This window comes from Eptatretus burgeri, chromosome 9 (assembly GCF_056783735.1).
Source record: "Eptatretus burgeri isolate ZD-2024b chromosome 9, Ebu_testis_v1, whole genome shotgun sequence".
Classification (NCBI taxonomy): Eukaryota; Metazoa; Chordata; class Myxini; order Myxiniformes; family Myxinidae; genus Eptatretus; species Eptatretus burgeri.
The window spans coordinates 147552-164483 of record NC_140969.1 but is presented as its reverse complement, the minus strand read 5'-3'; the positions used below and the strand labels follow the sequence as shown (position 1 = coordinate 164483).

General features: G+C 44.5%; 3 long non-coding RNA genes across 4 annotated transcripts in view; 2 read left to right on the top strand and 1 right to left on the bottom strand.

The window, feature by feature from the left end:
• The window catches only part of LOC147019393 (uncharacterized), a 60052-nt gene extending 56198 nt beyond the window's left edge, over positions 1-3854 (bottom strand). For both annotated transcript variants that reach the window (XR_015061397.1, XR_015061398.1), the window contains exon 1: positions 3645-3854. This is a non-coding gene — a long non-coding RNA (uncharacterized LOC147019393). The remainder of the gene's footprint in view (positions 1-3644) is intronic.
• A 1620-nt stretch (positions 3855-5474) lies between these two features.
• Positions 5475-6436, top strand: LOC147019392 (uncharacterized). The gene is made up of 2 exons (XR_015062007.1): positions 5475-5737; positions 5829-6436. It is a non-coding gene; the product is annotated as an uncharacterized LOC147019392 (long non-coding RNA).
• Positions 6437-10948: 4512 nt separating this feature from the next.
• On the top strand, positions 10949-12086 carry LOC147019391 (uncharacterized). The gene is made up of 2 exons (XR_015062006.1): positions 10949-11387; positions 11479-12086. It is a non-coding gene; the product is annotated as an uncharacterized LOC147019391 (long non-coding RNA).
• Positions 12087-16932: the final 4846 nt, after the last annotated feature.

Below are 16932 nucleotides of genomic sequence, written 5' to 3'. Positions count from 1 at the left end.
CACAGACAGACACACAGACAGACACACAGACAGACACACGGACAGACACACACGGACAGACACACACGGACAGACACACACGGACAGACACACACGGACAGACACACACGGACAGACACACACGGACAGACACACACGGACAGACACACACGGACAGACACACACGGACAGACACACACGGACAGACACACACGGACAGACACACACGGACAGACACACACGGCCAGACACACACGGACAGACACACACGGACAGACACACAAGGACAGACACACACGGACAGACACACACGGACAGACACACACGGACAGACACACACGGACAGACACACACGGACAGACACACACGGACAGACACACACGGACAGACACACACGGACAGACAGACACACGGACAGACAGACACACACAGACAGACAGACACACACAGACAGACAGACACACACAGACAGACAGACACACACAGACAGACAGACACACACAGACAGACAGACACACACAGACAGACAGACACACACAGACAGACAGACACAGACAGACAGACAGACAGACACAGACAGACAGACAGACACACACAGACAGACAGACAGACACACACAGACAGACAGACAGACACACACAGACAGACAGACAGACACACACAGACAGAGAGACAGACACACAGACACACAGGCACACAGACACACAGACACACAGACACACAGACACACAGACACACAGACACACAGACACACAGACACACAGACACACAGACACACAGACACACAGACACACAGACACACAGACACACAGACACACAGACACACAGACACACAGACACACACACACTTGTGTGTACCTCTATCTTGGAGCAACTACTGACTGTACATGCTCGAATTTCTCCTTTGGAGGCCAACAGCCGTGACTCTCAGAGATTAATGCGTGCAGGCGGGAAAATAGTTAAGCGTTGCACCAGGACGGCAAAAGGGGATTTTATATTCGAACCCGCTGACAGATACACCGACACAGCCACTTAAACTGAACACACTTAATTAAAATAGACAAATATTTACAAAGCACAATAATCACAATATAACAATATGCGAGATAAAATAATCCTAAAGTCTATATCAAGGCGCCTCTACACACAGACTTAAATGCAGACAAGGGGAAACTAAATAAAAGAAAATCCATCCTTTATTCTGGCACATAGCTTCGCCCTGAGACGATATTTGTGGAACTTGAAATTGAGGCGCTTCTATTTGCACGTGTAGATGCATACAAAATGGCGCCAAGTCGCTCTCTCACAGCGGGAACATTCGTCAGGAAATTTGTGAGCGGTATTCAACATCAAGGCTCAGAGACCCCATGCAGCTGCTTTGTGCGTCGATAGTCCTCACCGACCCGCTATTTGACATACACGAGGCTCAGGGTCCGTTCCTCATTGCCCAACCAAGAGCCAAAGGCCAGCGTCTTGATTTCACCACGCGAGCCAAATCGCTTCAACATGAATACAGGAATCGTGCCATCCTCTTTGTATGTCGAAGGAAAGCCAGCCGTAAATCCCTGTTCTTACAGGCCATCTCCTAACCACGTTCTCTCTCGACTGCGTACGTCTCTCACTCCGCACTCAACTATTCCTCTTCATACTGACCTCGTGTGTGCGCTCTCCCAATCCAACACCTCTGACTGACGTCACACCGCACCCTCATTTCCTCTTCGGGGGCGTGGCTTGCTCACCCAAAACCCGGAAAGGCGGGGCCTCTGCCCACTCTGCACATTTGGCTGTCTTCTGATGTCACGCCCATCAATCATCAGCCTCAGGAGTGTGACTTCCTTCACCCACCGTTACCCTTGGTGGTGGGGCTTCTGCCTGCTCAGCACGTTTGGCTCGCTTTTAAATTCAAAAACGTAGGAATAGGTTTCAGGGGGGCAATCACATACTGGGGGAATTTATTCTTAATCCCCATATAATTAAAATGGCACCCTCCCCCCCCCCCAATGTGGTGACACATAACACTTAAGCTCACAGTTTCCCTACTTAATTCCATCAGATGTCTCCTACACGTCCACGAACCAAAAAAACTCGATACAACCCTAACTTTCCTATTCAATTTTGATTTCTCTACCATGTGATGAAGTTTCGTGACGATCAGCTGAAAATTGTGACCTGTAGGTGATAGACAGAGACAGACAGACAGACAGACAGACAGACAGAATAACAAAATCGACTGACCAATATACTTGAAAAATCTTTGATTTTGCAAGTAACAAACAGACCTAAATGGCGATGGGTAATAAAATTAACCTAAAATGAAAGGAACTTGTAGGTGAAGGTTATTTGGTCCATCATGCTTGCCATTATTGTGCATCAACACAATATTAATCCAATTTATCAGTTTATCCGACGTAGATGCGCGAGGAGTCGTCGGAGGAGTTGGCAGGAGAACAGTGAGTAGGGAGGCACAGGGAGGTCACCAGAATGTTTTATATACAAAAGCTTTACAATTTGTTTTTTTGGGTGTTTGGGGGTGAGAGGGTGTGTAAATGATTGCAGGGTGAAGAATGAATAAACAAACAGACAGCAGCTTCACTTGTCGATGACGTCCTCTCACAGACATCACAATGACGAAACATGTACACAATCACCCGCACGTCGTACCAAAATCCATGTACCCCTTAACCATGACCAATGCTTCGAAGTACCTATCCAATTCCTTTTTCACCCTATCTACCATTTCTGATGAAAGACATGAAAACAGGAAAACAGGAATTTTTTTTTTCATCACAGCCTTCTTCCACATGACAATTATTATTATTTTTTTTTCACAAGGGGAACATTGCCGTCTCACAGACACTTCACCTGCTTTTTCACAGCCGAAGACCCCGTTGTAAGTCTTGGATCATGTCTCAACATCAATTAATGGGAGGTTAATCCAAGATACATTTTCTGCGTTATGACATGTTATTAAATATGAGGGCATGTAGTGAAAGATTTGATAAAATAAGTCCCAGTTATTCTCGGTTTTAACAATTTGAGATTGTTTTCCTCTCAAGCTGTTCATTCCCTGTTAAACTCTTGAAGATAGTCCTGTTCCAACGTTTTACAATTAATTTTTGAGACATTAAGGAGAGCTAACCATTCCATAACGTACTATAACTTATAAGAAGCTTTATAACACCATGAACTCGAGAATTAAATGGAGTGCATGTCGTTTATAGACTTGGAGATGGAAGAAGTATCCAGTGCATGCGTCATGGCGCTGGTGTCACGGCTTGAAAACGACACCTTGTACTGAGGGCGCCATTTTGTACTGAGGCCGCCATTTTGTACTGAGGCCGCCATTTTGCTATCATTGCCAACCACAGTACATGTTCGGTGGTCATATTAACATATTCACAATAGACATGCCCCATCATGTATTCTGTGCGGACAAACATTCTAAATCAATAAAACATTCTAAACGATGCAGGTAATGATGTAGGGACAAGCCATGTGCAGAACAAAAGATAGAGTCTACATTGTGTTCTGTCCATGGCTTGTCCCTGTACGTCGGACAAACGGTAAGCCGTTTGGTTCTGTGGAGGATCCGGTCATGTACGTGCGATGATGAGACCAACCAAGCGCTAAATACTGAACACGGGTCTTCAATTGAACTCACTTACTGTTTGAACACCACACGAGGAACATGCGGACAAGAACAGACATCGGTTTCGGACAAGTCTGACCGTAACGAGCCCTCTCAGCGCCCACGATCTTCATGTCGATGTCGCAGGAAAATACATGCCCGTTCCATCGTACACGTCTCTCTTGGACATCTTCGTTAAACCACCACACGGCTCCGTCCATCAACAGGCCTCAGCTCGTGCCCTCTCACGCACTCGCCCGTCCTGGCCCCGCCCTCCGCCTTTTGATATCAATCCGCGACGGAGAACCCCGCCCCTCTCTCTTCCCCTCCCCTTAACCCCGCCCCCTCCACAAGCCCCGAACACCCCGAAACTTCAACACAGAAGGACATTCGGTCCTTTAAGCTTGCGCTCTGGTTGTTCGTACTCGATCCGTTTTAAATACTGAACGTCAACCAAGATAAAGACAAAACCCGAGGGAACGACAAACAGAACCCCGAGGGACACTGGGCCACACACTGGATCCCATGCTCCAAACAATGGAGCTCCCAACAAGAATTCCCGATGTTCACACCGGCTCGGACTCCGTGCACGGAGATGCACTCGGGCTGCGGGATGCATGCACACCCCGGTGATCATAGTGGTGAAACGCTGTTCCCAACCCACAAGGAAATAATCCCTGTACGGTGTGTTTTTTGGTGGTGTTTTACAGTGATCTCCCATGTCCCCTCGCTCCTTTTCTATGAACCATTGGCGGCCAATGAAAAAATATATTTAACCACATATATCAACCACCACCAACCACATACCTACATACACACACACACACACACCACCATATATACACAACCTCTCAGACCACCAGAACCCACACATCACCATCCACACAACACATTTCACACCCATAACTCTCATCAACACGCCATCACCATTCACACACCACTATCCGTGGACCACCATAAGAGGAAACTTCACACCACCAGACACACCAAATCACCATACAAACACAATAACCCAACGGACAGCGAAGCCGGTTCACCAAGAAAAATCACAGAATCTTATTATGACATCATAGATCACGTGGTGTTGCAGCCGTGTTGGAAAAAATATGATAATCGTTGGACCTCTGTAACCCCGAAACCGCCGATGGAAAAAATTTAAACTTGGTACATGTGAAGTACCCCCCTTGGGAAACTCGTGTGATTTTTTTATTAATGATGATGTCATATGTGGCTTCGTTGTGACGTCATAATTGCATATGTTGAACACTTTATCCGATCAGTATGAGAAATTTTGAGGGTCATCTTGGACTAAATTGTGTGGGGGAAAACATTGATGATGTCATCGGTCACATGGTTCGGCAGTCATATATTTGTTTTTAATATAAAAACCTTCAAAATCCTCTTCTCCGAAACGCCGAACAGATCGAGGGAAACTTCATCCACATGTTCCCCAAGCCTTGGGAATACCAGGATGTTCACGAATAATTAATAGGTCACATGGTTTGTCAGCCATATTGGATTGAATGAAAATCTTTAAAAAGCAATTTTAACCTACAACCACTCAACAGACACTCTCTGACGGTCGTTGTCGCTCACTCACGTTCAGTCCCTGTCGAGCTTTTATGTCACAATCAACATTCTTATCCGACTTGTGTTTGTATGAGTCAGAGAGACACACACCATCCTCTAACCTCTATATTACCTATCATACTAACATCATCTATCTATAATTCCAGCAATCTCTGTGTGTTCGTGCCTGCAGTATCAGGCCCCCAACATCAATTGTGACGTCATATCAAACGAAGAAGAACAACTTTCCCCCTTATTCCACTTGACCACGCCCACTTTCGATGCCCTGGGACAGCTCACACCACTCACGTTTGGTGTTTCCTCAGACGTCCGCTTTTACTTTTCATATAGTTGGGAACCCCAATGAAATTTTCACCAACTGCCTTTCCGAATAACGTCGCAATGGCAAGCAGAAGAAGATTTCCTTTGGCCAACAGAGTCTGGCGCTCAACCATCAAGAAACATTACCTGCAGATGGTGAAAGAGGCCATCATTGAAGTTTCCACAAAGAGAGGAGCCACGCATCAGGCCGTCCTGAAATACCTCAAGTCTCATCATAATGTAACAATCACCGTCACGTCAAATATGTGTTGTTTATCTGAGATGTTAATTTCTTGTAATTACCTGACTAACTCAAATTTGCATTATTCAGGTGACGAGGTGCTCTGCAACATGGATTAAATATGCACTTCAGTGCCTACCTGCTCAACCGGCAATCGTGTCCAAACAGGGACCTGGAGCGAGGAGATGTTTCCGCTGTGAAAGGCTTGGTCTCGTGAGACTGAAACGGGAGAGAGCTACGAGCAGAGCAAGATCGAGATCCATGAGAAGACGTTCCTCACTCAATGGAACCAGGAGTTGGAGAAGGAGCGACGCAACAGCGTCACCACCAAATCGTGCAGACGCCACCACCCAAACACACAACAAACACACTCAATCATTCACACACAACATTACGCACACATTAACCAAACACTATCAACCACAAAACATGCACACCCCATCACCCACACACACGACCCACACAATAATCACAGGCTATCACCCACACAACATAGATACACCACCACCTCCACAATATCAACACACCACCACCATCCAAACAAATTGCACAGACCATCACCCACACATACAAACACACACCGTGACCCACACAACATACTAATTCTCAATATGTACCAATGTTCCGTCAATGGACGAAAGCGAAGAAAACGGGCTTTCATGTTTTATTGTTTTAAAATGAATAAATGTCAATAAAAAGAGTTCACGTTTTATTGTTTTTTTTTTTTGGTATACACTGTCAAGACTCATATAAGAGCTCAAACACATCTATCTGTAACTAGTGAGGCCCGTAGGTGCGTGCCAGTATGTGCAGCTTCGTGTCTGCAGTATCAGATCCCCAGCATCAATTGTGACGTCATATCAAACGAAGAAGAAGAATTGTGACGCCCCCTCTCTGTCTGTGCATCCATCACGCTATCTCCTAAACGGTTGTGCAGAAATTCACCAAACATTGTAGTTACTAGTACGGGCCCGTAGGTGAGTGCCAGTATGTGCAGCCCTCTCTTGCCCCCTCTCTCACCCCCCTCTCTCGCCCTCCACTCTCATCCCCCCACTCTTGCCCCCCCCTCTCTCTCCCCTCTCTTGCCCCCACTCTCATCCCCCTCTCTCTCCCCTTTCTTGCCCCCTCTCTCTCCCCTCTCTCTCCCCCTCTTTTTCCCCCCTCTCTTGCTCCCCTCTCTCCCCCCTAGTCTTGCCACTTCCTCTCTCCCCCTCCTCTCTCGCCCCTCTCTCTCTTGCCCCACTCTCTCGCCCCTAGTCTCACCCTCCCTCTCTCCCCCTCCTCTCTCACCCCCACTCTCATCCCCCCTCTCCCGTCCCCCTCTCTCGCAGATATTGGTCGACAGATTAATGGCCGTAACTTGGGAACCGCTCGTCCGATTAATATCAAACCTTGAAAAGGCACATCTGCGGGTACCCAGCAATATTCCTGGCAAGTCTCAATTAGATCGGACCATCAATCGTGCAAAAAAAATTTAAAAATAAAAAAAAATAAATAAACATTAATTGTGATGTCATAGCACCGTGTTCTGTCATTGGTCGACAGATAAATGGCCGTAACTTGGGAACCGCTCGTCCGATTGACATCAAACCTCGAAAAGGCACATCTGCGGGGCCCCGGCAATATTCCTGGCAAGTTTCAATCCGATCGGAATGGCGGTCGTCGAGAAATAGCGGTCGCAGACAAACAGACGGAGAGACAGACAGACACACACACACACACACACACACACAGAGATTGCTGGAATTATCGATAGATGATGACCACATGACAAGAAGGTGCAAGAGCAGTGTCATTTTTGGCCCCAACTTCTGGAGTGGGGTCATAAAGTCAAACACTGAATTCATTTTTTTGCAATTATCGGCACATTTTTAAACATTTTTTAACGGTACATTGAATATGCATTCAACATTGGGGGACGCATGAAATATGTCACGATATTTTGGATTTGACCCTTGGGTTCATACCCAAGGCAGTGGGGACCTGGAGTCATTGAGGTCAAAACAAAAAAAAAAATTAAATCAAAATTTTATATTGGGTCATTCCTGGTGGAACTGTTTGCCATCTTTCATCATTGCACTACGTGGGAAGCATGGGGATTTGCGATGGTTCATCATCAACTTCGCTCTCATTGGCATTGTGGAGACATGGCTTCAGGTATTGGTGATGCAGATGTATGCCTGGTGTTGGCTTAATGGTTCGGGTGGTCGGCTTGAGATCCTAGGATACTGAGTTCAAATCCCATTCGGATGTTGAATTAATACCAGGTGGGGTTGACTGTGCCTGACATCCTTCTGAGGTCAGCAAAATGAGTGCAAGCTTGCTGGTATCCTGTGTCGGAGTGGCGACCCGTCCAGGATTGTGCCCAACAGCCAAGGAGACTGCTTAGGTGCAGATAAATGGTATAACAACTGCATAAATTTGACAGAAAGAACTAGATCGGTTCTCGGTAGAGCGCATACTTATGCCAGGCTGATTAGTTTACATTTTGTATCCCGTTGATAGGCCAAATGTGGATCCGGACCTGAACCAAAATCTAATTGGCTTGTTCCTGTAACCTAACAAACTCGTCCACCAAGTTTTGTCATAACTAGTCCACAACCTTTTGAGATATCCTGTTCACAAACAGACGACAGACAGACAGACGGGTGAAAACATAACCTCTGCCCACCTAGAGAGGACAGAAATACAAAGTACATGTATGATGAAGCGCTAAGGTGAAAGATACAGAAGACTGAGGCAGATCGAGACATCCCAGGTGTTATCTACCAAAATCTACCAAAGCAATATTTATGTGCAAAACGAGAAATTGAATCAGATTTTAGCAAAACTTGCTGATGAATATGACGATGTCACGATAGTGGGTGACTTCAACGAGCGAGACATAAACTGGGAAACAATGCAGGTTGACTCATGGAAATCAGAACCCATCCTACATAATGTACTTTATAATATATGGACACGACGTGTGAAAGAACCAACAAGACAAGAATCATTATCTATCTATAATTCCAGCAATGTGTGTGTGTGTGTGTGTGTGCGTGCGTGCGTGCGTGCGTGCGTGTGTGTGTGTGCGTGCGTGCGTGTGTGTGTGTCTGTGTGTGACCGCTGTTTCTCGACAACCTCCGGTCCGATCGAATTGAAGCTTGCCAGGTATATTGCTGGGGACCTGAGGATGTGCCTTTTCAAGGTTTGATATTAATCGGACAAGTGCTTCCTAAGTTATGGCCATTTATTTACCAAACCAATGGGAAGACACTGAAGTGAATGCGAGGGAAAACCTTCGGTGTGTAGGCTTTATTTCACTTGAATGAAGCCGATTCTACAGACACATAAAGGAATACATGTGCAGCGAGGAATACATGTGCAGCAAGGAATACACGTGCAGTCGATCACCGCAAAATAAATCAGCAATTAGCCAGCATAAGCACGGAGTCCGGTATACTCTCAATTCTCACCATTCAACGAGCACCAAGTGAACCACTGCCGTAAATGACAATGCCCCGGGGACAATCCCACCGACCGCGCGGCATCACGGTTTTATCTGACTGCGCGACATGTGATCACGCGTCACATCCTTTAATTCATCACACCCATTAAACGTGTTTCATCAACATTTGTTTTTACATTTCTCCATACGGCTGATGATGCAAAAATATAAGAAACACTTGGGTTGGCATCATGGACTTTTATTGCATGTAGCTTTAGATGTTTGAGAGTCAGAAGAAATAAAGAAGATTAAACTTGTTAAAAAAATTGATCGTTGAAGGGATTTCCTCGTTTTGAAGTGTTCACGGTATACGATGTGTTTTTTCCTTGGTGTACAAGTGAATGTGCAGTTCAGGAAGGTTCATGGTGATCCTTTCAGAATACACCTTTAAATGGTGAAATTAATATCTGTGTTTGTTTTATCCAGGCTGGCTTCACAAGAAATACAATCAAATGGGGAAAAGAAATACGCTTTCTCTTTCCAGAAGATTGAAACTTCACATACATCCTTGGTAAAATTTACAAAAAAATTATATATATATATATATATATATATATATATATATATATATATATATATAATGTATATTACTGTATCTTGAAGTTATTCATTCTTTACTTTTTAAAAGATAATTTCATTTGTTTAATCTTTTGGGGTTCATATTCCCTGTACGGTGTGTTTTTTGGTGGTGTTTTACAGTGATCTCCCATGTCCCCTCGCTCCTTTTCTATGAACCATTGGCGGCCAATGAAAAATATATTTAACCACATATATCAACCACCACCAACCACATACCTACATACACACACACACACACACACACACACACACACACACACACACACACACACACACACACCACCATATATACACAACCTCTCAGACCACCAGAACCCACACATCACCATCCACACAACACAATTCACACCCATAACTCCCATCAACACGCCATCACCATTCACACACCACTATCCGTGGACCACCATAAGAGGAAACTTCACACCACCAGACACACCAAATCACCATACAAACACAATAACCCAACGGACAGCGAAGCCGGTTCACCAAGAAAAATCACAGAATCTTATTATGACATCATAGATCACGTGGTGTTGCAGCCGTGTTGGAAAAAATATGATAATCGTTGGACCTCTGTAACCCCGAAACCGCCGATGGAAAAAATTTAAACTTGGTACATGTGAAGTACCCCCCTTGGGAAACTCGTGTGATTTTTTTATTAATGATGATGTCATATGTGGCTTCGTTGTGACGTCATAATTGCATATGTTGAACACTTTATCCGATCAGTATGAGAAATTTTGAGGGTCATCTTGGACTAAATTGTGTGGGGGAAAACATTGATGATGTCATCGGTCACATGGTTCGGCAGTCATATATTTGTTTTTAATATAAAAACCTTCAAAATCCTCTTCTCCGAAACGCCGAACAGATCGAGGGGAAACTTCATCCACATGTTCCCCAAGCCTTGGGAATACCAGGATGTTCACGAATAATTAATAGGTCACATGGTTTGTCAGCCATATTGGATTGAATGAAAATCTTTAAAAAGCAATTTTAACCTACAACCACTCAACAGACACTCTCTGACGGTCGTTGTCGCTCACTCACGTTCACTCCCTGTCGAGCTTTTATGTCACAATCAACATTCTTATCCGACTTGTGTTTGTATGAGTCAGAGAGACACACACCATCCTCTAACCTCTATATTACCTATCATACTAACATCATCTATCTATAATTCCAGCAATCTCTGTGTGTTCGTGCCTGCAGTATCAGGCCCCCAACATCAATTGTGACGTCATATCAAACGAAGAAGAACAACTTTCCCCCTTATTCCACTTGACCACGCCCACTTTCGATGCCCTGGGACAGCTCACACCACTCACGTTTGGTGTTTCCTCAGACGTCCGCTTTTACTTTTCATATAGTTGGGAACCCCAATGAAATTTTCACCAACTGCCTTTCCGAATAACGTCGCAATGGCAAGCAGAAGAAGATTTCCTTTGGCCAACAGCGTCCGGCGCTCAACCATCAAGAAACATTACCTGCAGATGGTGAAAGAGGCCATCATTGAAGTTTCCACAGAGAGAGGAGCCACGCATCAGGCCATCCTGAAATACCTCAAGTCTCATCATAAAGTAACAATCACCATCACATCAAATATGTGTTGTTTATCTGAGATGTTAATTTCTTGTAATTACCTGACTAACTCAAATTTCCATTATTCAGGTGACGAGGTGCTCTGCAACATGGATTAAATATGCACTTCAGTGCCTACCTGCTCAACCGGCAATCGTGTCCAAACAGGGACCTGGAGCGAGGAGATGTTTCCGCTGTGAAAGGCATGGTCTCGTGAGACTGAAACGGGAGAGAGCTACGAGCAGAGCAAGATCGAGATCCATGAGAAGACGTTCCTCACTCAATGGAACCAGGAGTTGGAGAAGGAGCGACGCAACAGCGTCACCACCAAATCGTGCAGACGCCACCACCCAAACACACAACAAACACACTCAATCATTCACACACAACATTACGCACACATTAACCAAACACTATCAACCACAAAACATGCACACCCCATCACCCACACACACGACCCACACAATAATCACAGGCTATCACCCACACAACATAGATACACCACCACCTCCACAATATCAACACACCACCACCATCCAAACAAATTGCACAGACCATCACCCACACATACAAACACACACCGTGACCCACACAACATACTAATTCTCAATATGTACCAATGTTCCGTCAATGGACGAAAGCGAAGAAAACGGGCTTTCATGTTTTATTGTTTTAAAATGAATAAATGTCAATAAAAAGAGTTCACGTTTTATTGTTTTTTTTTTTGGTATACACTGTCAAGACTCATATAAGAGCTCAAACACATCTATCTGTAACTAGTGAGGCCCGTAGGGGCGGGTCCATAGGGGAGTGCCCATAGGTGCGTGCCAGTATGTGCAGCTTCGTGTCTGCAGTATCAGATCCCCAGCATCAATTGTGACATCATATCAAACGAAGAAGAAGAATTGTGACGCCCCCTCTCTGTCTGTGCATCCATCACGGTATCTTCTCCTAAACGGTTGTGCAGAAATTCACCAAACATTGTAGTTACTAGTACGGGCCCGTAGGGGCGGGCCCGTAGGTGAGTGCCAGTATGTGCAGCCCTCTCTTGCCCCCTCTCTCTCGCCCCCCTCTCTCACCCCCCTCTCTCGCCCTCCACTCTCATCCCCCCACTCTTGCCCCCCCTCTCTTGCCCCCACTCTCATCCCCCTCTCTCTCCCCTTTCTGCCCCCCTCTCTCTCCCCTCTCTCTCCCCCTCTTTTTCCCCCCTCTCTTGCTCCCCTCTCTCCCCCCTAGTCTTGCCACTTCCTCTCTCCCCCCTCCTCTCTCGCCCCTCTCTCTCTTGCCCCACTCTCTCGCCCCTAGTCTCACCCTCCCTCTCTCCCCCCTCCTCTCTCACCCCCACTCTCATCCCCCCTCTCCCGTCCCCCTCTCTCGCAGATATTGGTCGACAGATTAATGGCCGTAACTTGGGAACCGCTCGTCCGATTAATATCAAACCTTGAAAAGGCACATCTGCTGGTACCCAGCAATATTCCTGGCAAGTCTCAATTACATCGGACCATCAATCGTGCAAAAAAAATTTAAAAATAATAAAAAATAAATAAACATTAATTGTGATGTCATAGCACCGTGTCTTGTCATTGGTCGACAGATAAATGGCCGTAACTTGGGAACCGCTCGTCCGATTGACATCAAACCTCGAAAAGGCACATCTGCGGGGCCCCGGCAATATTCCTGGCAAGTTTCAATCCGATCGGAATGGCGGTCGTCGAGAAATAGCGGTCGCAGACAAACAGACGGAGAGACAGACAGACACACACACAGAGATTGCTGGAATTATCGATAGATGATGACCACATGACAAGAAGGTGCAAGAGCAGTGTCATTTTTGGCCCCAACTTCTGGAGTGGGGTCATAAAGTCAAACACTGAATTCATTTTTTTGCAATTATCGGCACATTTTTAAACATTTTTTAACGGTACATTGAATATGCATTCAACATTGGGGGACGCATGAAATATGTCACGATATTTTGGATTTGACCCTTGGGTTCATACCCAAGGCAGTGGGGACCTGGAGTCATTGAGGTCAAAACAGAAAAAAAAATTTAAATCAAAATTTTATATTGGGTCATTCCTGGTGGAACTGTTTGCCATCTTTCATCATTGCACTACGTGGGAAGCATGGGGATTTGCGATGGTTCATCATCAACTTCGCTCTCATTGGCATTGTGGAGACATGGCTTCAGGTATTGGTGATGCAGATGTATGCCTGGTGTTGGCTTAATGGTTCGGGTGGTCGGCTTGAGATCCTAGGATACTGAGTTCAAATCCCATTCGGATGTTGAATTAATACCAGGTGGGGTTGACTGTGCCTGACATCCTTCTGAGGTCAGCAAAATGAGTGCTAGCTTGCTGGTATCCTGTGTCGGAGTGGCGACCCGTCCAGGATTGTGCCCAACAGCCAAGGAGACTGCTTAGGTGCAGATAAATGGTATAACAACTGTATAAATTTGACAGAAAGAACTAGATCGGTTCTCGGTAGAGCGCATACTTATGCCAGGCTGATAAGTTTACATTTTGTATCCCGTTGATAGGCCAAATCTGGATCCGGACCTGAATCAAAATCTAATTGGCTTGTTCCTGTAACCTAACAAACTCGTCCACCAAGTTTTGTCATAACTAGTCCACAACCTTTTGAGATATCCTGTTCACAAACAGACGACAGACAGACAGACGGGTGAAAACAACCTCTGCCCACCTAGAGAGGACAGAAATACAAAGTACATGTATGATGAAGCGCTAAGGTGAAAGATACAGAAGACTGAGGCAGATCGAGACATCCCAGGTGTTATCTACCAAAATCTACCAAAGCAATATTTACGTGCAAAACGAGAAATTGAATCAGATTTTAGCAAAACTTGCTGATGAATATGACGATGTCACGATAGTGGGTGACTTCAACGAGCGAGACATAAACTGGGAAACAATGCAGGTTGACTCATGGAAATCAGAACCCATCCTACATAATGTACTTTATAATATATGGACACGACGTGTGAAAGAACCAACAAGACAAGAATCATTATCTATCTATAATTCCAGCAATGTGTGTGTGTGTGCGTGCGTGCGTGCGTGCGTGCGTGCGTGTGTGTGTGTGTGTGTGTGTGTGTGTGTGTGTGACCGCTGTTTCTCGACAACCTCCGGTCCGATCGAATTGAAACTTGCCAGGTATATTGCTGGGGACCTGAGGATGTGCCTTTTCAAGGTTTGATATTAATCGGACAAGTGCTTCCTAAGTTATGGCCATTTATTTACCAAACCAATGGGAAGACACTGAAGTGAATGCGAGGGAAAACCTTCGGTGTGTAGGCTTTATTTCACTTGAATGAAGCCGATTCTACAGACACATAAAGGAATACATGTGCAGCAAGGAATACACGTGCAGTCGATCACCGCAAAATAAATCAGCAATTAGCCAGCATAAGCACGGAGTCCGGTATACTCTCAATTCTCACCATTCAACGAGCACCAAGTGAACCACTGCCGTAAATGACAATGCCCCGGGGACAATCCCACCGACCGCGCGGCATCACGGTTTTATCTGACTGCGCGACATGTGATCACGCGTCACATCCTTTAATTCATCACACCCATTAAACGTGTTTCATCAACATTTGTTTTTACATTTCTCCATACGGCTGATGATGCAAAAATATAAGAAACACTTGGGTTGGCATCATGGACTTTTATTGCATGTAGCTTTAGATGTTTGAGAGTCAGAAGAAATAAAGATAGGAACCCAAAGGTAGAAAATGAGGGTTGAGGTGGACAGAGGGGGTTTTTAATCCCATGAGAATGCACCCCCAGTTATCTTCTGATTCCAGTCTCGTTTATGAATATTCCAATAATGAGACTATCAGTTGGAATCTCCTGAATATTTGAACAGTTCCTGGTTGAGACTATTCGTACCTAACCAAGTCCACACTTTATGTTCACAACTGTTTTGGTCGGTTCTTTTCATATTTCCATCTGAGTACTTAGCTCATGATGTTGGAATTCCACATTCAAATTTGACATAAGTATGATCAATTATCTTGTAATCCATGTAAAACTATACCATGATAGCCCCCCACCCCCTCCCCGCTTCTTCCCCATTTGGTCATTGAGGGAATAAAAAGGAAACATTTAAATCAGGATTTCTTCATATTTGCAATTTCCAGCCATGGGAACACTTCCTGTGTCACTCACCAAATCTCCATTGGCATTGTATGGCGTCATACCAGCACAGCTTTTATTCAGGATCAACTTCATTGCGAACAAAACTAGAATTAGGATAACCTAAAGGTGGAATAGGATAACCTAAAGGTGGAATTGGATAACATAAAGGTGGAATAGGATAACCTAAAGGTAGAATAGGGTAACATAGCACCATTGAGCTAAATGTGTAGTTTTAAGTTTTATCTTGTAATAAAATCTAGTGAACAATAAATTACTCCTGGATTGTGTGTGCGTGCGTGTGTGCGTGTGTCAGGAAAGAATTGACGCTCGGTAATTTTGGTTTGATGACATCAATTCCAGAAAAAAGGGAAAACAATTTTGATATATTGAGGGTCCATTTTAGCATACATCATGTCACATGTATGCTGTGTGGGGAACATGTTTGTGTTTTTTTAAAACTATAAAATGTGGTTTTGGTTATTTTTGTATCCTGCATTGATATTTTTGAAAAAAAATTGACTTCTCAATTTTCGTGTGTTGCTTAAAGAAAATGTATATTCAAAAGCTGTTGTTACCTCCACCTATGAAGGTGGATGGATGTTATGTTTTCACCCCTGTCTGTCTTTCTCACGCTCTCCCTCACCCTCACCCTCATCCTCTCTGTCTGTTTGTTTCTGAACAAGATGTCTCAAAGAGTTGTGGATGGATTTGAACAATTTTGTGGAGAGCTTGGGTATGTGACACGGATAAAATCATTCGACTTTGGTGAGGATCTGGATCTGGATTTGGATGCGAAAAAATTTTAAGTAATTTTTTTTTCCATGATTGAAAGATAGGGTCAAAGCTGATATATAGCAGGATATCTCAAAAAGTTTTGGACAGATTCAGACAAAACTTGGAAGGCAGGTTGGTTATGTAACAAGGAAGAATTGATTGAATTTTGGTGAAGATCGATTCTGTATCCGAGAATTTCGAAAGTGATTCTTCACCATTGAGTGATGGGGCGAAAACAATATATACCATGATATCTCAAAACGTTATGTACAGATTATGATGAAACCTGGTGGATGAGTTGGTTTGATGACAAGACCAATTCGTGGATTCAGACCTGAACTCAAATTTAATTGGCTTGTTCTCGTCACCGAACAAGCTTATCCACCACGTTTGGTCTCAATCTGTCCAAACGTTTTGAGATATCCTGCTATATATCAGTTTTGGCCCTATCTCTCAGAAAAAATCACTTTAAAAATTCTCAGAACCAGATCTGAATCGAAGTTAAAGAACTCGTTGATTGAATTTTGGACCACGTCCGGTTCGTAACGCTATTCTCATGTAATAAACAGCCATTCAAAAACATTTTGACCGCAGATCGGTTTTAAAT